This window comes from Chanodichthys erythropterus, chromosome 13, assembly GCF_024489055.1.
Source record: "Chanodichthys erythropterus isolate Z2021 chromosome 13, ASM2448905v1, whole genome shotgun sequence".
Taxonomy (NCBI): domain Eukaryota; kingdom Metazoa; phylum Chordata; class Actinopteri; order Cypriniformes; family Xenocyprididae; genus Chanodichthys; species Chanodichthys erythropterus.
The window spans coordinates 15,020,834-15,043,946 of NC_090233.1; the positions used below are offsets into that span (position 1 = coordinate 15,020,834).

The window sequence follows — 23,113 nt, forward strand, 5'->3', positions numbered from 1 at the left end:
TTTAAAATTATGCACTTACCTGTACTTCACTGTGGGAATTAACATATATATGTGCACATCTGATCAAACAGATTATTTTTTAACTCCATTTGCTTTGTGATAAAAAAAAGAGAGTAATAAATACATTTTATAAATAAAAAAAAATCTCCACTCTCCTCAAGTTTTTTTGTATTGCTAGTGGGGTAGCTGATAAATTTCTGGTCACCCTGTTTGAGCAGTACATTGTGTTGAGATTGATCCATGTGAAATACCAACTCAAGTCCTACAGAAACAAAAAAACTGCAGAGAGGTGCATGTTATAATGGTACTACTAACAGCTCAGTAATTTGTAACGATAGCAATATAGTTTAGCTAAAAGTATGTGGAAACCTAACCATCACACCTATACAAGTTGATGGGCATCCCATTCCAAAACGGGAATGCAATATAAGTTTAAAGCAATGCAAGTTGTTTTGGATAACAGTGTCAACTAAATACATACATGTGAGAAAATGCTAGTCACTGAATTCTTCAGTACAACCTATTAAGTAATTAAAAAATGTTAATAATAATTAATAGAGGTGTCCACAAACTTTTTTTAAACTTTAAGAGTATATGTAATAAACTTACACATGAATGGTGTGTGTGGTCTTGGTAGGCATCTCAGTCTTTAGGTTTTCTTCTAATCTTATGAATTTAACTTGATCCTTCAATTTAGGGAATATTTTAGGTATCATAGTTTTCAGTTAGGTTCATTCAAGTGTCCGCATCAATTCCATTGTCTGTTAAAACAACAGGATTCATTAGGAGAATGTCATATCTGCTTAATTGTGAAAATGTCTGTTTTGCTGCAATGGGGAAGTTAAACAGAGTGTGCATTTTTGTGAGATAAACCTTGAAATGTAGGGATGATCACCTGGAAACTGTTGCCATCAACCAGTCAGCCACATGGATTTTCCAGTGAATCAGCTCTGAGCTCATTCTTGCCTCTATATGCAGAGAAATGTTGCAATTTAGAAAACAATGCGTTATAAAATATGAATAAAAACAAACTTTTCATTTTTACTAAATTCTCTCTCTCTCTCTCTCTCGGCGCGCGAGCAAACACGCGCACACACAGTAAGGATAAAAAACGGGAAAATATCTTGAAATAGTACATGTGGAAAAGGTGTAGTAAGTGGTAAGTTACACCCGGAATTATTTCTCCAGGCCGTTAAATTGACAATATTGTGGCCGCATTAACACGACGTGTCTGCTTAGGCCCATCGTCATTTATTCATTATCACACACCTTAAAGTTATTATGACATTAAATAGGTGTTTCATAGCTTTTTCAAAAAGTTAATAGTTTATTTGAGACGTTATGTTGTCTTACCTCAGATTTTTGTGTCGTTCCGCTCATTCCCACTCCCGCTGCTGCCGCTTCAAAATTTGTAACGGTTTTTTCCACGTGACCACTGACATCATTGCGCGAGAGAGACTTGTGGAGATTCAGTGCATTGCTTTGCGTACTAAAGCCCAGATGAAAACATTTAAAGCATTTTGAAGGATTTGCTCATTCATGCTTAAAAACGAAACAATATTAATAATCTCGTTTACTTTTAGTGAAAATAATGTACTTTTGAATTGCTAGTTATTTGTCAGTATTCTTATTTTGTAAAAACGTTTAGGCACAAGCAATCTCAGCACATAAATGATTAACAACAGTTGTAGTAAAAGCAATAGTAGTAGTAGTAGTAGTAGTAGTAGGCTAGTAGCCTAATGATAATAATAATAAACTAAATAAAGATAAAATAATCTTCCTGATGAAACCTTACACAATACAATTATGAAATGTTTTCTAAAACATGAGCTAATAACAAAGTAGATAAAGTTGGAACAGAAGGAGAGATAAAACACAAAATAAATTGCCTGTGCATCACACCTTACTCGTGATTTTTGCTCCAAAACTGCATAGTGTCCTTTTCAATTGGGGAATATTTATACGTTTGTCTAAGCGGAAGATATTGAACACAGTCTATTTTTAGGGCTAAGAATTTCACGTCACCTCTCCATTTGACATTGAACAGCTTCTTGTCCATTTATGAATGTAAAACTGAATTTTTATTCTTGGTCTTCTTAGTTTATGCTTTAAAAATGGTAAAAAAACATGGTGTCTTTCAATGTTAAGATGCAATTTATAGAAATGTGCGGGGAGGTCGGGGGGTACAGATGAAACACTGTATCGACTGTACACTCCATAGAATCCAATCATATTAGAAAAGGTACATAAATGAACCTTAACTACACACAGGTTCTAATATGAACCCTGTTACCACAACAAAGGTTCTAAAAAGAACTTCCAAATAACCAGTTTACCTGTAAGTTCAACTTTGAACCTTTTTGATAGTTAGAAGTTCATATTTGCACTATAAAGTTCTTTATTGAACTCCAAAGGTTCGACCTCTTCTAAGAGTGTATATATATTATTTAGATGAAAGGCTGGTGCAATTCAGTGCCACTGTGAAGGGACAAATGAAATATACTGTATCACACAGCCATATTTTTATTCTTTTTCTGCTGCCAGTAAATAGATTCTGTGAAAAATAGGCCCACAATCAAATATGAATTGAACAGATCTATGTTGTTGACAAAGCACTAGGTTTATGAATACATTTAATAAGCGTCTCGTGCTGTATGTGAACAGCACATGACTGCAGTGATATTTCATCTTAAAGGATGCTGCTTTATAGGCACTGTGTGTGGTTCTGCTTCCTTTCTAGATGAAATTACAATTTCACAGCCTCATTGTGTTTATGCTCACACACACAAATGATCACACTTGTAGATTTTAAGACATTTGCACATTTCGTGACACTTTCGATGTGAAATGTTCTCTGAAAGCACGTTTAATTGTCTCCTAAACGGATAAATGTGAATCTGGCATTGTTTCATTACATTAGTTGCTGTATGTATCGTGGCAGTTCAGAAATGAAACGATGAGTGGTGCTCCATCGTGTTTGAAAATAATGTATCACCTGCACTAAACCTAGCCAATAGTGTTAACGAAAGCAAACGTGAGATAAAAATGACAGCAAACATGCCATTTTAACTGCTTATACAAGTCTTTGAGCTCTTTTATCGAGCGCAATGCTTTATCGGGCGAGCTTCCGAGCAAGTTTACTACATCAGAAAAGTCAAAAACATGGAGCTGGTCATGTGATGCAAACCTCAAACTGTATTACTAAGTCATGCACTATGGTTAAAATGAATAGTACTGTGCAAGGAACCATGCAGAAATAAATTTGAATCTATAATCTGTCCCTGTAATCAAAATCTGTGTTAAAAGGAATAAATGTTGTTGGTGTTTTAATGCTACTAATGTTCATTTCAGCTGGAAACTGCAGTGAACTGTATGTTTAAGCATGTTTTATAAGTTTAGGTAGATGCACATTTTTACAATGAGCCTGTGTTGTGCAAAAGCCAATGGAAAAAAAAAAACAAGAAAAACATTTTGTCATCGGACCCAAGGTGATGCTAAATTTTGGGTTGGCCTACACATATCTCTCTTTGAGGTGTCATTCATGTCCACAGCACACTCAACAACTACACGACCAAGTTTAATATGTATGGTTGGTATGAGCTACAGTGAAACTTGGCATTAAGTGGAGGTGGGGCCATACCATGCAAAACTGTACATGCAAGTAAAATATCCGCAAATTTAATCATATTTTCCCAATTAAAAAAAAACAAAAAAAAACATGATGCTATAAATTAGACCTTTTATCCAGTATTTTCAAAGCCTGCTTATAGAGTCGTTCTATTGATTGTAATGTAGTCTAGATCCAGCTGATAAGGCAATAATTCATATATGAAAAGATTATGGCATTAATATATACAGTAACTTTGAGGCCTCAGTTGTTAAATTATTTCTGATGCATCTAAAATGTACCAGATTAAATTGAATTTTATTCCCAACTTTTTAAACATGTTTTTTTAATTCCAAGTTGTGAATCTATTATCATACCTAAGTATTTATACTCGCAGAATACTGACAATTTTCTTCCTGCTACTACAACGTCTGGATCTCTATTTGCAGACTTTGAGAAAAACAAAACAAAACAAACAAACAAACAAAAAACATACATACAGTTTTACTAATATTACTGCTATGTGTCGTGTGTATATAAAGGCACAAGGACGAAGGGAATACGAGGAGTAATATTTAATAACAGAAACAGGCAGGAACTCACTATACACAACTAAACATCAACAAGAACAGACGAGGAATGAGGGAAAACACAGGGAATATATACAAGTGGCAAACAAAGAGAACTAAACAAGATAACTGACGGGACAAACAGAATGGGGAAAAACTAGGTCACAGAAAACACAAGACATGTGACAATTACGATGTAAACATGAATTTATTAACCAATTAGACACATTGACCATTGCAGCTCATAATTCTTCTGCAGCTTGCATTTTGTTTTTAGCATGCACGTATATAACCGTATCATCAGCATACATCTGAAAATTAACAGTAGATGCACAAATGTCAGGCAGGTCTTTAATATACCAAAAGGACCCGATATTGAACCTTGGGGTACACCAACAGAATTAGTAACCATATGTGAAATCTTATCGCATACTTGGACACACTTGGCTCTGCTTATCTTCGTATATCTTTGTGATAGAGCTGGGCGGCATGATGATATATATTGTCACCACGGTATAAAATCTCTATCATTAGAGATTTTGCTGTATTGTGTATATCGCGGTATGTAAATATATATAGCACTATTGATGAGTGATGAAATGCATGAGTTAAAATATAAAGAACGGGATGTGCTTGATGTTATAAGTGCAATATATCCTGAAAAGGAACTCAATGCGTTGTTCATGATGACACACAGCGTAAGCGCATGCACAGAAAGCTGCCTCTCTCAGCGTGTGATCATGAATTCAGTTTCTTTCACATCTTATTGCACTTGAATGGTCAAATACACATGCAATTGTCAAAATGCCCATCGTGTGGAGTATTCATGTAAACACAGCTGGTTATTTCTCAAGTCAAAGTAAAGAGTTGGGTGTAAACCGTATGTGTATCAGTATAATGGATCTGTGCGTTTGGTCTTAAAGTGACAGCAGCCTAATAAACCTGCTGCTCTGTGTCATTAATGTGAATCAAACACAAGAGAAAGTAACTTACTCTAAAAAATACTGTAAAAAAATAAACAAATTTATACAGTAAAATACTGGTTTCTATTGAAACAGTAATATACCATAAAGACAATGCATTCTGGGTAATATTTGCTGTTTTCGAGAAAGTAGTCGACAAATAATAGTTTTTACGGTAGTATATTACTGTTTCAATAGAAAACAATATTTTACTGTGTAAATTTGTTTCGTGTTTTTATTTTTTAGAGTGTGCTCTTGACTGAAAAACTTTGTTTTAGCTTTAATAAGAATAAATGTATATTTAATTCATACAGTGAAGAGTGTGCAATATTTTACTTTTACATTTGATTATTAACTTTCTGAACTAATTCTAAATACATGTTAATAAAAACAAATAAACCAATTGTACCTGAAAATCTGTTTAAAATTTGTATAATTTTGTTATATTGTATTTGTACTAATTTTTGTATTTTGCTTTTTTTTATTATTATTATTTTTAATAACAGAAATGAGATAGAATAACACAAAATATATTTCTCATATCCCCTACTGATCTCTCTGTCAGCTGTTACGCGGTCTGATCTGCCTCTCAGCCACCGGTTTGATCTGTTCAGATGTCTCTCTCAGGTCCTCTTACCTGAAATAGTCATGTGGTTCTCTTCTTGCTCTACTCCTGTGTTAACTAGAGTTGTCTGAAGCTTAAACATGAAAGTTTGGAGAGTATGTGCGTTTCAGAGGCCGTGAGAGGAGAGGTGATGATGATGTGTGAAAGAGAAAGGAAGGTTTCTCAGGCACATTTCCATCTTTTTTTCTTTTTTCTTTTTTTTTTTTTTTTTTTTATGACAATAGACTGTGATTACAGCTCAGAGCGCCAGACAGGTTCTATCGCGAGCTCTCGGCTGAGTTACAGCTGTGTGAGTGTTTTGTTTTCAGCCCTGAAGGAGGTGAGCGAGACGTCTGTTACTGCAAAACCTCAGTCACACTTTTTAAAAACATGTTTCTATTTACAGTACAGTACATTCTTGGGTTCAAAAGTCTATGAGCTCTAGTGAAAATGCATGTGTTTTGAAGTTTATTGGAAGGTTATTGGCAGCAGCACTGGAGCTACATGGACAAAGCCTGATGATCTTGCAATGTAACAAACAATTTATTTTTTCGTCTGTCAGGTTGCAAAACAAAAATCTTAAAGAACATCAAAAACATAACAATGTACACTTGATCAAACTTGATCTTTTTTTTACAATTTCAATGATCAAAAGACTGTCTAGAGTAAAACCCATTCCTCCTCCTTCTAGTTAAAACACGAACACACCACATATGAAACTGACTGAAGTCATGTGATGAAGTATACATATTCAGAATATACCAGTGTTAATATACAAAAATATTTTAAAACTCTTTGTTATTTATGGCAGTTCTGTTGTAAAGAGCATCAAATATTAAATTAGTTCATTTAATCTATAAAGCAGTTCTGAAGAAAACAGTGATGTCATCGTAAAACAACAGACTAAAATGCATGTTTGGGCTTTTTTAACTGAAGTTGCACTGACATTAAAATATGTCAGTGCCATTGTTTTGTCTCAAGATGCACACCAGTATTTATTTTTTATTTTTTTCTAGTCTACGTTTATAAAAATTACTTAAATACCCTAATTGAACTAAGATCTAATCCTGGCTTAGTCTAAGCCCTGTCTGTGAAACTCAGCCATTGTGTATTTAATCTCACTTAACAAAATTATCTTTGCTGCTGATCTTTGATGATCCTTTTCCACCATACAATTTTTTTTATTTATTTTTTTTCCTCTTGCTGAGTGTTGGACTTTCTTCTCCTGCATCCTATTCTTCTGCAGTCCAGAATGAAAGGATTGTTTGAGCTGCGCCCTCTACTGTACAGCTGTGAATTCTCCGTGAACTCCACAAATGTGCTGATGGGAGTGGCAAGTTTTGCACGTGATCTACTGATGACATGCAAATTAAAGAACATATACGAATAGTCAAATCATTTACATAATGACTAACACAATCTGCCAAGAGCAGCACAAATTAGCGTTGGGTCGCAAATAAGACTAGCACAAACATTAGTAAATTGCATTGCGTGATTCATTTAAATACTCTCCTCTCATAAATGTTGTGTCTGAGAGGAAACTCCTACAAATGTATGCAATAAGTTCGGCCGCAAAAACAACTCAGTCCATGCTTTTTCAGCGCTAATTTTGCACTGTCTTTAGTAAATCATGACAGTAGTTTTTTAACGGCGAAAGGTTTGCGCGGACGGTTTGTCCGTCGGTGTGAAAGGGCTTTTACATTTGCCAACTTTATTTATTCATTTTTAACAAACAAGCAAACCCAGTTTGGTTGAGAAAAAGTAACATGCAAGTAACATAGCATTACTAAAAAATAGCTATGTAATACAATTAGTTGCCTTTTTTAGGAAGTAACGTAATATTGTAGCACATTACTTTTAAAAGTTACTTTCTCCAGCATTGGTATTAGTAAATGTTGAAATTAGCATTAGGGTTAATAAATGCTTTAGAATTGTTTTCTTTTTTCAGCTCATGTTAACTAATGCTACGGAGCCCCTAAAGGGACCTTTGCAAAAATAAAAAAACGACAGAGTTTCGCGTGCGCACGAGAAATGAATTGGACACGTTATAATTTCCGGTTTGTGTATACTATAACCTATTTCATTTGTGCGTCACTATCTATGAAGAAAGCCAGAGTATGGACGCACATGAACTAATAAAGATCATGAAAATTAAAGCGAAAATAAGAGTGGATGCACATGAACTAATACAGCTGAAATTGCTCAAAATTTGGCTTTCTTAGACCAGATCTAATAATTCCAGCTAATTATTCGTTTTAATAAACATGTGCCTTCCTTTATATATAAAGTCCTTTATGTCAGTGGCTCTGCTCGCAATAAGCGCTGTTAGAACTGAATGAAGAAAATAAGCATTTGCCTGCCACCTGTAAGATAAATCCCACAAAGTGGTTTAATAAAGGGCCGTTTGATCTTGTGAAATATGAAAGTTTAGTATGCCTACATTTTACAGTTCCAGTATTTTTACATGGGAAAATATAAATATGGCCTACTGCCCAAACGAAATACAAAGTTTCATCATTTTTACTGTACCAATATTTTTTTCATGAACCATTAAACGTGGCATTATGACACACTGAGCCCATTTCCCAGCGCGATTCTTGGATGCCACAGAGTTAAATACGTTAAAATGGACATAAGTCCTTGAAAAATGACGCACTTCCCTAACGAAAGCCACATTTCGAGCATTTCTAACATTTTTAACCTAGTGTTAACAAATTGAACCTTATTGTAAAATGTTCCTTTTTTTTTTTCAATGAAAGCGTAGAAAGGACTGTCCTTGTATGCAAAAGTGACTACTATATGTGTGTTTGTTTGCATGTGTTTGTGCAGACTGGTGCACACACACACACACACACACAGAGTATAGAGTGCATATGTATGCACAAATAGCCAAGAGCAATGACTCAACGTGCCTCAGCAGGTTTATAATTAGAGTGTCACTCTGGCCCCGGTGGTCCTCCTGGGCCAGGACAAGCATCATTGCGGCCCACTGGAATAAACAGAACCAAGCCATCTAAATAAACTAAAAAAATACTTTTCACTAAATTAAATACAAGAAGAAAAAAACTGTGTAATAATTTAGCACATTTATTAATGGTGTTTGCAAGCTCAAGCATTACTACAGGGCAAGTATAAGAATTACAAGCAAAAAAAGGTATTAAAATTTGTGCAAAGCAATGTTTTTGCTACAGACTTGAGTGACACCTCAGATATTGCAGCTTTTAGAGGACTGATTTTTCTCCTAAGCAATCAGACTTACAATTTTTATTCAAATGCAGCTCGGCTGTTTGAATGAGTGCACAGTCAATTACTGTTGAGTGTCAGTCATATATTTGTCAGTGCATTTTGCAGAGTGCGTTTGATGTTTCATCCATTTGTAGAAAATAAGAAAAGAACAGACCGGTGCATTAATATGCCTGCTCGCCTAAACGAGCCGTTAATCAAAGTTTGAGGACACACATAAACCTGATGAGTGGTGTAGGAGCCAATGGAGCCTGGCTGAGCCGTAAACATCACACCTGCTCTCTGGGACCCGTTGCAAATAGCTCAGCAATGTGAACCCATGATTCTGGAGCATAAAATGTGTCAGGCTTATTTGTAGTCCGATCCACTGGCCCTGGCCTAAAGTGCTTGCTTTTATTGCAAGTCATCTCAATCTATTCTGAATATTACAAATTCTTACTAAAGTATCATGGGAGAGAAAATTAGCAATTATAATATACTGTATTGTTCCAACAGTTAGATATCCAGTGGCTTCTGTCAGATCATATTTTGTGTATTTTGCTCCAAGAGAATTTGCTTTGTACACACTTGTTTTGTATGTGTACAATGCTTCATATGAGCCTTAATAACAACATGCAAATATTTGTTTCTTTACCCGTGTAGGGTGTCTTCTTCAGCCTTCAAGTGTTCTACTTTTAGAAAAAAAAACTTTTTAGAGAAAAAAATTCTGATTGGACAATGCAGTGTAACCCGCCGAAAATGTTTACTATTGGTGTGCCTCCAGGAACAGGGTTGGGGAACGCTGCCTTAACTCATGCCTGTATTGTGATGAAACGTTTCCCCCAACCCAGTAGAGTAGTATAGGAATGACATCACTTTGTAGGCCAAAATGTGGAAACAAGTTAGCATTTTAGAACTTCTGGTTCCATCGTTCTGAAGTCATTGTTTTTTTTTTTGGTTAACCCTTAAATGCATACATCGGGTCTTTAGTGACCCGGGACATCATTCACTACCCTCCTCCTCATTCAGTTTTTAAAGTTAGACATCAACCTTCTTGGTATTCCTCAATCAATTCATTATAAAGAATAGAACAAGAAAAAAATCATAAAATTATCAAAGAATACCTATTTTTTTATTCATTTTTTGTAAAATTGTACAGGGTCGCAAACGACCCGAGGTGTGTATGAGTGTACGTATATTTTTTTTTTTTCTTCTGCACAACAATCATTGAATCTTAGATGACAGAATAAGTGCAATTCACCTTTATTCCACAAGGTGGCAATGTCTGATATACAATGTTAAAGTGACGACTCATTTAGACAGGAAACGAAATAATAAGAAAAACATGAAATTGCTCGCCGATTTACTGCAGAGCAATCAACTGAATGCAATCAAATATGACTGTAACTGTTACAGGATGGATCTGGTGAAGCTGTTAGCGATCGAAATATTGATTTTGAAGATGTTGAAAATTATATAGTTTTGAGAATACGTTTGAGATTGCGAATGGGCTCATATTCGTGACCTGGGAAATGAGCTCTGACGAGGACAGTGATGATGGCATAAAACATCTGCTCAAACGGAGCCCTTTCAAGCTCCAAAAGGTAACAAAATACGATTTATTTTATTCTTCTGTAATTGTTACTCTAATATCAGAGGAGTATATGTAAGAATGACTGGCGCAACAGTCATGCATTTAAGGGTTAAATGGCTGAAATAAGGTTAGTTGTGAACACAAGTTCAAGACACATTTGCAGTTTATTCTATGACATTTGAGATCAGTAGTACCCCACTCGTGATTTTTTGAAGCTGTTATGTGTCTTGAAAAAGGCGGTTGCTAACAAATGGCTGAATGGGATTACAGAGACTGTCACGGAAATTAAACGTCATCACGCCGAACAGGTAAACTCAGTCTGCTTTTAATTGTGCTCTGATAAACATCTCAAATGTTCTGGGAAAATGTTTTTAGATAAAAAATGAATGAGTTGTCGGAAGCTTAGTGATGGTGACGCTGAAGTTGTTGGACCATGGTGTAGTTCCTTTATAGCCTACCTTTAGCTTTTTACTTGTGGCGACTGCATTTAGGCTTCAAAATTCATGAAATGTGTGAAAATTAAGTATCATAAACTTGTTGATCACAGAGCTTGTTTTTTTGGGATAATCCAAAAGCCTATAGAAAAATCCTATTGGAGGGAATCAGTGTGATGCTATCTGCCAATTGGCCTACAAAGTGATGTCATACACCCACTGTATGCTTTCTGATGTCCTCTTTTCCCAGATATAGATTTAGGGATATGTCTTCAACAGGGGTGTCCAATTCTGCTCCTGGAGGACCACCTGTCTGCAGAGTTCAGCTCCAATCTTCCTGATTAGAAGTTTCTAGTAATCCTGAAGACCTTGATTAGCTGGTCCGGGTGGGTTTAATTAGGGTTGTAGCTAAGCGCTTCAAGACTTTGACCCTCCAGGAGCAAGATTAAATGACTCTCCAATCAGATTCAAGGTCCACTGTCCTGCAGAGTTTGGCTCCGACCCTAATCAAGCACGCCTGCCTGCAATTCTCATGTAACCCTGAAGACTTTTGTTAGATTTTCCAGGAGTGTTTTCTAGGGGTGGGGCTGATCTTTGCAGGGTTATCCACCGCTGGATTGTAAATTTGGGATCCGTGTTTGATATTTCGTTGTTTGATAAGGTGTGCTATTTTCAGGACCAAAAAAGTATGCTGATCCAGGTACATGTAAATCAAACTCCCGTCAATGTGATGGGATGACTGTGATTCTGTAAAGTAGGATGTGTTCTTGGATAATTTTGTTGATCCTGGAACATTCACAGCATTGTTGTCAAACAAACATATTCCTAACCATGTACTCAACACTCGGAATATTAATAAATACATTAAAAGGTAGGCAATTCCGTCTATGTTAAAAATAGCAAGCTAGTTTTGAAAGCATGAGAGCTCTCTAAAGCCACGCCTCCTCCAAAACACATGAACACATAGAGCCTGAGCAGAGTCTGCAAAGCATCACGAGAGGCACATAACATTACAATGATAATGAACGTAAACAAGTTTTACCACCTGATTGCTGCAGATTTATTTTGGTGTTGATACACTATATTGCCAAAAGTTTTGGGATGCCTGGCTTTGCGCGCACATGAGCTTTAATGACATCCCATTCTTAATCCGTAGAGTTTAATATGGAGTTGGCCCACCCTTTGCAGCTATAACAGCTTTAACTCTTCTGGGAAGGCTTTCCACAAGGTTTAGGAGTGTGTTTATGGGAATTTTTAACCATTCTTCTAGAAGCACATTTGTGAGGTCAGGCAGTGATGTTGGCGAGAAGGCCTGGCTCACAGTCTCCGCTCTAATTCATCCTAAAGGTGGTCTGTCGGGTTGAGGTCAGGGCCAGTCAAGTTCCTCCACACCAAACTCACTCATCCATGTCTTTATGGACCTTGCTTTGTGCACTGGTGCGCAGCCATGTTGGAACAGGAAGGGGTCATCCCTAAACTCTTCCCACAAAGTTGGGAGCATGAAATTGTCCAAAATATCTTGGTATGCTGAAGCATTAAGAGTTCCTTTCGCTGGAACTAAGGGTTCAAGCCCAACCCCTGAAAAACAACCCCACACCATAATCCCCCTCCACCAAACTTTACACTCGGCACAATGCAGTCAGGCAAGTACCGTTCTCCTGACAACTGCCAAACCCAGACTCGTCCATCGGATTGCCAGACAGAGAAGCGTGATTGGTCACTCCAGAGGACACGTCTCCACGTCTCTAGAGTCCAGTGACGGCGTGCTTTACACCACTGCATCCCACGCTTTGCATTGCACTTGGTGATGTAAGGCTTGGATGCAGCTGCTCGCCATGGAAACCCATTCCATGAAGCTCTCTACGCACTGTTCTTGAGCTAATCTGAAGGACACATGAAGTTTGGAGGTCTGTAGCTCTTGACTCTGGCGACTTCTGCGCACTGTGAGCCTCAGCATGCGCTGACCCCGCTCTGTGATTTTACATGGCCGACCACTTCATGCCTGAGCTGCTGTTGTTCCCAATTGCTTCCACTTTGTTATGATTCCACTAACAGTTGACTGTGGAATATTTAGTAGTGAGGAAATTTCACAAATGGACATATTGCACAGGTGGCAACCTATCACAGTACCACGCTTGAATTCACTGAGCTCCTGAGAGCGACCCACTCTTTCACAAATGTTTGTAGAAGCAGTCTGCATGTCCAAGTGCTTGATTTATACACCTGTGGCCATGGAAGTGATTGGAACACCTGAATTCAATGAGTTGGAGGAGTGTCCCAATACTTTTGGCAATATAAAGTTTTGCCATAGAAAATCAGAGTATAAAATTAATTTATATAAAGTCTATAACTCTACATAGCCTCATGACATTATATCTGCATGGGCAGGGTGCTCGAAGTTATGCAATACATAGGATGACAGGCAAGCATGACATTGCATTTGGGCCAATGTTGATTCAGGAGAATGTCCTATTTGGCTCAATCACAGCAAGCATGAGGGTTATCCCTTCAGCAAAAGCTTCAGGCAAGGCCATCCTTAGGGGGATGCCTTTTGGAGGCACACATGTCGGGTGTCTCTCTTATCTGACCCAAGCTGTCTTTACTAACAATCTGATGAGTTCAATCAGGTGTATTTGATTAGGAAGAGCTTGAAAATGGATACTTTTGGTATGCCTCCAGAAACATTGGAAGAGTGATTAAAACGACACCACTTCTTTCAGGGTTATATTTATTGATATGTCTACAACAAGGGTGTAGACATACCCCCACTGGATAGTGGCTCACATTTTCTGCAAAATAAAAACAAGATATATTCATGTTCCCTACCAGACGTGTGCAGTGGCATTACTGCAAAGATACTTGCAAAGTGTTTCAAGGGGCTCATCGATGATGGGGAGTAGCTTATCGGTGGTGTCCTGAGAGTAGTTCTCTGAGAAGTGTTTTTTCCAAAAGTCATTTATCCATGTAGAGGAATCTGTACTGCTTTAGAGGCTGTAGAGCTGTAGAGAAGCTATAGAGGAGCACTGTCCATGGTGCTGAATCTGAGCGGATCAACTCTGCTTTTGTTTTGTTTTGTTCTTTACTATGAGAATGCTCTGATTTCTAACCACATAGACTCATTCTTGGATGAAATGGACAGGTGTGAGGGTGAAAGACTTTGATCCAGAGTGAGAGAGAGAGAGAGAGAGATGACGGGGAAGGTGTGAAGTGAATCAACAGGCCTGCAGGCAGATGAGGAGTCATTTGACCATCTGCAGTCTGTCCACATCTGGATGTGTATTTGGATGGAGATCACCTGTGGACTAAAGATGCTGTTGGAGACAGATTGTGCTGCACTAATTAGTAGGAAACAGAGAGTGCAGATTATACAGGAAGAGATGTGGACATGTTTGCTTTTTTGTTCCTAAAGGTAGATGTTGCTCTTTGTTTAAACTGAGAGCCATGCAGAATGCCTTTTTGCTTTTACAAAATCACAATACTGTATTGACCAATCAGTATCCATAACTGTAACTGTACAAAAAAAAAAAAGCTTTGAAATTGATATGATCAAAATGTAATATTCAAACAAAGTGCTAAAATGTTGTATAGTGCACACACAGAGCAAATGATGCAGTTTAATGGTTTATTTTGATGTTCATGTAGGTTCAAATGAAGTATCAACTCTCTAGGTGTTAAGAGCCGAACAGAGGAGGTCATTTAATCTGAAATGACTACTGACCGATGCTTTCAGCCTCCAATAGAAGCCAGAGGTGTGTTTTGATTTTCAGCTGTACCCGCTGGGTCACTGCCTGCCAAGAACAAGCCGCTCCCACTGCCAATGTCTGGATTCGATCGGCTGTTGAATGCTGGGAAAGCGACAGAACTCAAGCATTCAATGGAACATAAACACAGACTCCATTGCGTTTCTCAGCACCTCGTATTTTCACAGCCATCTGTCAAAGAAACAAAAACCCGATTTATGGTTAGTTTATTACACAGATCTGTATTTTATTATCTGATGAATGATTGAAACTTTGCCAAGAAATCATATTATTGCTTTGGAATCATTGAATTGCTTTCAGAGTTTTATGGCTGTCAGTCACCAAGTGCAGATCCCACTAGATATTAATCATACACAAATTTGTCCATGACTTCTCTTATAAAAGATATGAGCGCACTCAGAAATGAATATGCCATGCAAACATGTTGAGGATTAGCAGACAGGCAGGGGATTCATTATTTAAGGAGTTATTTATTTGTACACTTTAAGTTTGAATAGCATTGCTGATGTGAAATACATTTAATTTTTAATCCATTACCAACAATGACATTCGGAAGTGTAACACTTGACAAAAAGCTAAACATATTTATATTGTATAATGCAATGGCTAACATGATCTCATAATGAGCAATATTTTACATCACTTATTCATTTTGCATAATGGTTATGTCTTCATTTACAAATACATGTTCAGCAGCTCATGTTGTATAAATTAACATTGGGTAATGTACAATATTATGAAAGAACATAAATTAACAATAAAACAATTATAAATTAACATTAACAATGTATTCAGCTTTTATAAATCTAGGTTAAGTATTGTTCATGATACTTAACAATTAATGTAAACAATTTGAACCTTATTGTAAAGTGTTACCATTGACCTATGGTGACGTTATTAAGTAGTTGGTGGCACACTATGTTTAACACAGTTTAATAGTCTCTCTAGTAAATAAAAGGTCCATTTCCCACCTCACACAGAGCGTATATATGTCCCAGCCTCCCTCTGTGCTGAACGCTGCCCATCTGTCCTGCTGTTCTTAATATGAGTCTTTAAATAGCCAATAGCAAATAACAGGAACACTACAGGCCTTGTGACAGAAGGAGCTGATTCTTGACTCACCAGACAAGAGATTGTTTGTTTTATTGAGTAAAGTGAGTTTCTTGCTATTCTGAGCTCTATTTGTCCAGCAGATGTCTACCACACAAACATCTTATGTTTTTTTTGTTTTTTTTTTTTGTTTTTTTCTATCCTTGCCACAGTCACACTTGGCTTACTCACTGGGGCTTTTTGCTGATTTAATGCTGTTTTGAAGCAAGATGGATTATAAAAAAAAAAAATAAAAATAAAAAAATAAACTATAGTCTGCCTTCTTACTGCGTTTCATTTTCTTTAGTTTCATTCATTCCATCCATCCATCCATCCTTTCTTTCTTTCTTTCTTTCTTTCTTTCTTTCTTTCTTTCTTTCTTTCACTGGCTCACATACCCACTCACTCACTGATTCACTCACTCACATACTGACTCACTCACTCAATGATTCACTCACTGATTCACCCACTGACTCACTCACTCACTGATTCACTCACTGATTAACTCACTCATTCACTCACTGACTCACTCACTGATTCACCCACTGACTCACTCACTCACTCACTGACTCATACACTGACTCACTCACTGATTCACATACTGATTCACTCACTGATTCACACACTGACTCACTCACTGATTCACACACTGACTCACTCACTGATTAACTCACTCATTCACCCACTGACTCACTCACCCACTGATTCACTCACTGATTAACTCACTCATTCATTCAATGACTCACTAACCGACTCACCTACTGACTCACCGACTCACTCACTCACTGATTCACTCACTGACTCACCCACTGACTCACACACTGACTCACTAACCGACTCACCCACTGACTCACCCACTCACTGACTCCCTCCCTCACCCCCTCCCTCACCAACTCACTCACTGACTGACTCACTCACTCACTGATTCACTCACTGACTCACACACTGACTGACTCACTCACTCACTGATTAACTCACTCATTCACTCACTGACTCACTAACCAACTCACCCACTGACTCACTCACTGATACACCCACTGACTCACTCACTCACTGATTCACTCACTGACTCATACACTGATTCACTCACTGACTCACTCACTGACTCACACACTGACTCTTTCACTCACTCACTCACTGATTCACTCACTCACCGACTCACACACTGACTGACTCACCAACTCACTGGTTCACTCACTGACTCACTCACTGATTAACTCACCCATTCACTCACTGACTCACTAACCGACTCACCCACCGACTCACTCACTGATACACCCACTGACTCACTCACTCACTGATTCACTCACTGACTCATACACTGACTCACTCACTGATACACCCACTGACTCACTCACTCACTGATTCACACACTGATTAACTCACTCATTCATTCAATGACTCACTAACCGACTCACCCACTGACTCACCGACTCACTCACTCACTGATTCACTCACTGACTCACCCACTGACTCACACACTGACTCACTAACCAACTCACCCACTGACTCACCCACTCACTGACTCCCTCCCTCACCAACTCACTCACTGACTGACTCACTCACTCACTGATTCACTCACTGACTCACACACTGACTGACTCACTCACTCACTCACTCACTGATTCACTCACTGATTCACTCACTGACTCACTCACTGACTCACACTCTGACTCACACACTGATTCACTGACTCACTCACTGACTGACTCACTCACACACTGATTCACTCACTCACCGACTCACACACTGACTGACTCACTCACTCACTGGTTCATTCACTCACTCACTGATTTACTCACTGATTCACTCACTCACTCACTGGTTCATTCACTCACTCACTCGCTGACTCACTCACTCACTCACTCACTGATGTACTCACTGATTCACTCACTCACTCACTGGTTCAGGGACGACTTTCATGCTCAGTACTTTTTTCTTCTTCAAATAACTATTTGATTAGTAATAATAAAGGTGAGTGAGGATTAGAGAGGGAAGCTGACACACAGAGAAGACGCCGCTAGAAATGTGTTCATTTGAGTCAAAGACATCTCAGGAGTTTATGCTACCAGAAGAAACTTTGTATTTTTGTCTTTTCTTAATCTCATTTTTGTGAAAGGAATTAAATCTGCAGCGCTTTGAAACATGTCTGTGTGTTTCATTCAAACCGCCTCTGTGAGGTCTCTGGTCTGAGAGGTTCCCACGGGCTTTTCTGATGTGTGTTTTGACTGTTTGATCCTGGGGATCAGTCGCCTTAATCTCTTAATCATTCATGGGGAAAATCTATTTAATCTGTCGGTCTGTCTGGTCGCTCTCTCGTTTTGCCTTTCTGAACAGCAAAGAGCTTTGTTAATGAGTGCCTTTATTTTATTACACTGAGCCAGTCTAAGTCAGAACAGTGCTTAACAGCGGTCCAGGAGGAGCGTTTTAGAAGGAGGAACAACCACAGGCCACATGAAGATGTTACTGCAACCACAAACCACTGCGCTCATCCCTCCAGAGAAACCAAACCTAGAGAAGAGCAGATAAGAGCTCTATAACGTTTTCTCTCTCCAGTCAGAAGCGTTCCTCCATGTTAATAGACATTTAAACTGTTAAAGACTTTGTCAATCTCTCCTCCATTTGGACAAGTTGTTGATAGGAAGGTTTTTTTGTGATTCATAGATTGGATGACATTAAAGTGAATCAGATTTTGTTCACACAAATGAAAACATACAGTTAGAAGTATAATATGAAGTTTGTCCTTGAAAAAGCTGCATCTACTTACCTGGATCATGTTCCTGTGCTCCATTCATCTGTGTTTCCCTAGATTACCATTTTCTCCCTTATCGTCTTTTTGTCTCCTACAAAATAAAGAGACATTATCATCAACTTCAGCAATCATCAAGGTGTTTGTGGTGGATCCATTCACACTTGCATCACTCTAGTTATTAATTCTCTTCATCTGCCTTCATTTACTCTGTCAATAAACTATTTACATTTAATACTCGCCTCTCACCATTGAGTCTGGGATGGATGGATTTATTGTAATATTGTAATCTTTCTATCTGGATGCAAAGTTATTTTTTATTTATTTTTACTACACTGCAAAAAGTGCCCACGTGCTGTTGACACCTTAAAGAGCTATTTCTACTTGATTTAGCCCCTAAAGTGAGTTTTGTTGGTATAAATTAATGTATTTAGCTTGATTTTTGGGATTTTTAAAGTCCCCCTGTGGAGTTTTTAATGTTGTTTGTCTATGTGGTGTTTTTAATATGCTGTAAATTCATGTGCAAATTCATCACATGACACCATTGCTGAGGATTCGTTTGTCCCTCTTAAAACAGCAGTTTACCAAAAACAGTGACAAAAAATTCAGTTTGAAATCAGTGTTCTCTTCGTCACAATGGGCAGGCAGGCTTTAGCATATCATTAACCATGCTCTGAAGCAGGTCTCGAAGGTATAATTTTCTGTTGATATGAAAAAATGGGTACATTTAGCAATATTGTGGGTGAATTATGTATATTACAATGTTATGATGAACTATATGCCTTTCTAAGTATGCTGATGTTTTGGCAGCTGTCTGATTCGCGAACAGGAACATGGTTTGTGTAACATTAGCTGTTTGATAACATAGTCAAGCAAAAGGCTAATCATATTAATTACTGTCATGTGTCAGATGTTGTAGAGAGCAACATAAGACGCATTAACATTCTGAAACATCGACTTATATACTAGCCATATAATTCACTCTTCTGCTTCTTCTGAATCAGTTTCTGGTTCAAACATATATGGCTGAATTAAACGAGTATTTCCACTTGCCATTGTGCAGCGTTTACTACGGTTATTCATGGTTCTGCGTATACTAAATGAAGCAAGGGTGTAAAGTTACAGTCAAGCTATTTTAAGGCATTTTTTCCCCCACAGAAAAAAAAAAAACTAAACAAAAAACTTTTAAATATGTCATTTTGGTGATGGGTTTTATTCAAAGATGAGTTTTAAGGGATACAATTGACTACAGGGGACTTAAACGTTTGATTTGAATATTTGAAAATTGCATTTTTCCAGTTGTATTTCACAGTTACAGTATTACAGTAATGAGCTGCTAGGAGGTTGTCACCAAGCAGAAGATGCACTTTGTCTTACAGCATCAAAGAAGCTTCATATGTGGAATAATGTGACCTGGAGATTCAGCTGCCTATACTGCACTAAAATATTGCCACAGAAACATAGTTTGTCAAAATCCTCTCGGCACATTCTTCACTGAGATTTATCTGCTCAATGCGCTGTACAGTTATAGAGGTACAGTACATCATTTAGAGTAAATCTGTGTGTTGATTGTTCTGCTGCAGCAGGAAGTGGCTGTACCCCGTTGAGAGGATGTGATGCAAACGCTTTCATGAAGTCCTGCAGTGGCTCACTGAGCTTTTTTCTTCTTTCCTGGGCTGTTCATCATCCGTTTGACGTGTTCTGTGATTGCTCTATACTGTCGTTAGGAGAACGCCTCTCGAGTGCCCTGCACTCCATAAAGCTCTGTGAAGTGTGCACTCCCAGCATGCAATGCAATCAAGCAAAACCACTCTTTTAATTCCAGACACTCAATAATCCTACAAGCCTTGAAAGAAAGGGGAACTTCAGGAGCAATTTCTCCCTCGTTTCATCACACATGCTAATTTTGTTTTCCTAAACAGAATTTATTTGCTGAATAAACAAGAAAACCTGTTTGTTGAGATGAGAAAGACAACACGCTCTCTCCGTTCATTGACGTTAACCTCTCGTGAAGTGACCTTTCTTATTTATCCATTCTCCTCTTTTCATCTTCATTTCTATTTCCTCGTCTAGGTTTTCTTCCTCTTTTAAGACTTTGAATTGAGTAGCTTTGATCCTGCGTTTCAAGTAGATTTCCTAACGCACGACTAAACCGGTCGTTCTCCTGTCTGAGATCAGGGTGGATTTTTCTGGTAATTGGGTTTACCGCTCCAGCTCTCTCTTTATTAGCTTGCGAGTGTGTTTGGGGTCCTTGAGTCACAGGCAGAATGCAGTTTTATATTCCTCAGTCCTCAAACAAATCATGACACGGACATGAAATAGTTCTTCTGTTCTTTTATTTCACCAACTTTACTGTGATTTACCAAACATATTTACTGTAGATAGGTCATGTCAGTGACCAGAAATATCAGTAAAGACACAAACAAGCAGTCTTCAGATTTCTGTATGAAATCTAGAGGGGTGTCAAATGATTAAACATATATTGACTGACATTGCATTCATGGTTTCAGTGTCACTTAAAGCAGAACTAAGTTACTTTTTTACCTTCATAAATAGTTCCTTACGATGGTTAATTGACTTGTAGTGGTGTGTTTGAGGCGTGCACTAACCCCCTCTGGCACGTCTACGCCAGAAAACAGCACTTGCAAGTTGAGCTGCGCCGAACCGACACAATCTCGTCTCATGTTCACGTTCACGCGAGAGTGACAAAATGCTTTACGGTAATTCAAAAACAATGTATATATTATGACTTTTAGACAATTTCAAAAATTACCCACCACCATCGAGATTTCTTGTACTGCATTTGCAAAACTACTGCGCTGGTGAGCGTTGTAGTCGTTGTAGTCCAGAGCTGCGCTTGGAGAATTTACGACAGTGTGATTCACTGAAGGAACCTGCAGGGGGAGCTTCACAAATCTTACTGTCAGAATTGAGATATAACGATATAACGCAGTATCACGCAATTCTGACTTTATATCTCACAAATCTGACTTTATATCTCTCAATTCTGACTTTATATCTCAATTCTGACTTTACATCTCAATTCTGACTTTATATCTCAATTCTGACTTTATATCTCAATTCTGACTTTATATCTCAATTCTGACTTTATATCTCAATTCTGACTTTATATCTCAATTCTGACTTTATATCTCAATTCTGACTTTATATCTCAATTCTGACTTTATATCTCACAATTCTGACTTTATATCTCAATTCTGACTTTATATCTCAATTCTGACTTTATATCTCAATTCTGACTTTATATCTCAATTCTGACTTTATATCTCAATTCTGACTTTATATCTCGCAATTCTGACTTTATATCTTAATTTTGACTTTATATCTCACAATTCTGACTTTATATCTCACAAGTCTGACTTTATATCTCACAATTCTGACTTTATATCTTAATTTTGACTTTATATCTCACAATTCTGACTTTATATCTTAATTTTGACTTTATATCTCGCAATTCTGACTTTATATCTCAATTCTTACTTTATATCTTAATTTTGACTTTATATCTCACAATTCTGACTTTATATCTCACAAGTCTGACTTTATATCTCACAATTCTGACTTTACATCTCAATTCTGACTTTATATCTCGCAATTCTGACTTTATATCTCAATTCTGACTTTATATCTCAATTCTGACTTTATATCTCGCAATTCTGACTTTATATCTTAATTTTGACTTTATATCTCGCAATTCTGACTTTATATCTCAATTCTTACTTTATATCTCAATTCTGACTTTATATCTCGCAATTCTGACTTTATATCTCAATTCTAACTTTATATCTCACAATTCTGACTTTATATCTTAATTTTGACTTTATATCTCACAATTCTGACTTTATATCTCACAAGTCTGACTTTATATCTCACAATTCTGACTTTATATCTCAATTCTGACTTTATATCTCGCAATTCTGACTTTATATCTTAATTTTGACTTTATATCTCACAATTCTGACTTTATATCTCAATTCTAACTTTATATCTCAATTCTGACTTTATATCTCAATTCTGACTTTATATCTCAATTCTAACTTTATATCTCAATTCTGACTTTATATCTCAATTCTGACTTTATATCTCAATTCTGACTTTATATCTCAATTCTGACTTTATATCTCAATTCTAACTTTATATCTCAATTCTGACTTTATATCTCAATTCTGACTTTATATCTCACAATTCTGACTTTATATCTCACAATTCTGACTTTATATCTTAATTCTGACTTTATATCTCAATTCTAACTTTATATCTCAATTCTAACTTTATATCTCAATTCTGACTTTATATCTCAATTCTGACTTTATATCTCACAATTCTAACTTTAGATCTCACAAGTCTGACTTTATATCTCAAAATTCTGACTTTATAACTCAATTCTGACTTTATATCTCACAATTCTGACTTTATATCTTAATTCTGACTTTATATCTCACAATTTTAACTTTAGATCTCACAAGTCTGACTTTATATCTCAAAATTCTGACTTTATAAC

At 37.2% G+C, this 23,113-nt stretch overlaps 1 protein-coding gene and 1 long non-coding RNA gene across 3 annotated transcripts in view; one reads left to right on the forward strand and one right to left on the reverse strand.

Annotated features, from left to right (window-relative positions):
- LOC137033835 (astrotactin-2-like) overlaps positions 1-23,113 on the forward strand; it is a 460,374-nt gene that overhangs the window by 223,082 nt on the left and 214,179 nt on the right. The gene's annotated exons all lie outside the window — the stretch shown is intronic.
- LOC137033837 (uncharacterized) lies at positions 207-2,078 on the reverse strand. Of its 2 annotated transcripts, none has more exons than XR_010896882.1 (3): positions 1,354-2,078; positions 874-968; positions 207-761 (listed from the first exon to the last, which is right to left on the reverse strand). It is a non-coding gene; the product is annotated as an uncharacterized lncRNA (long non-coding RNA). The 2 variants fall into 2 exon arrangements; XR_010896881.1 differs by having other exon boundaries at positions 896-968; positions 1,354-1,377.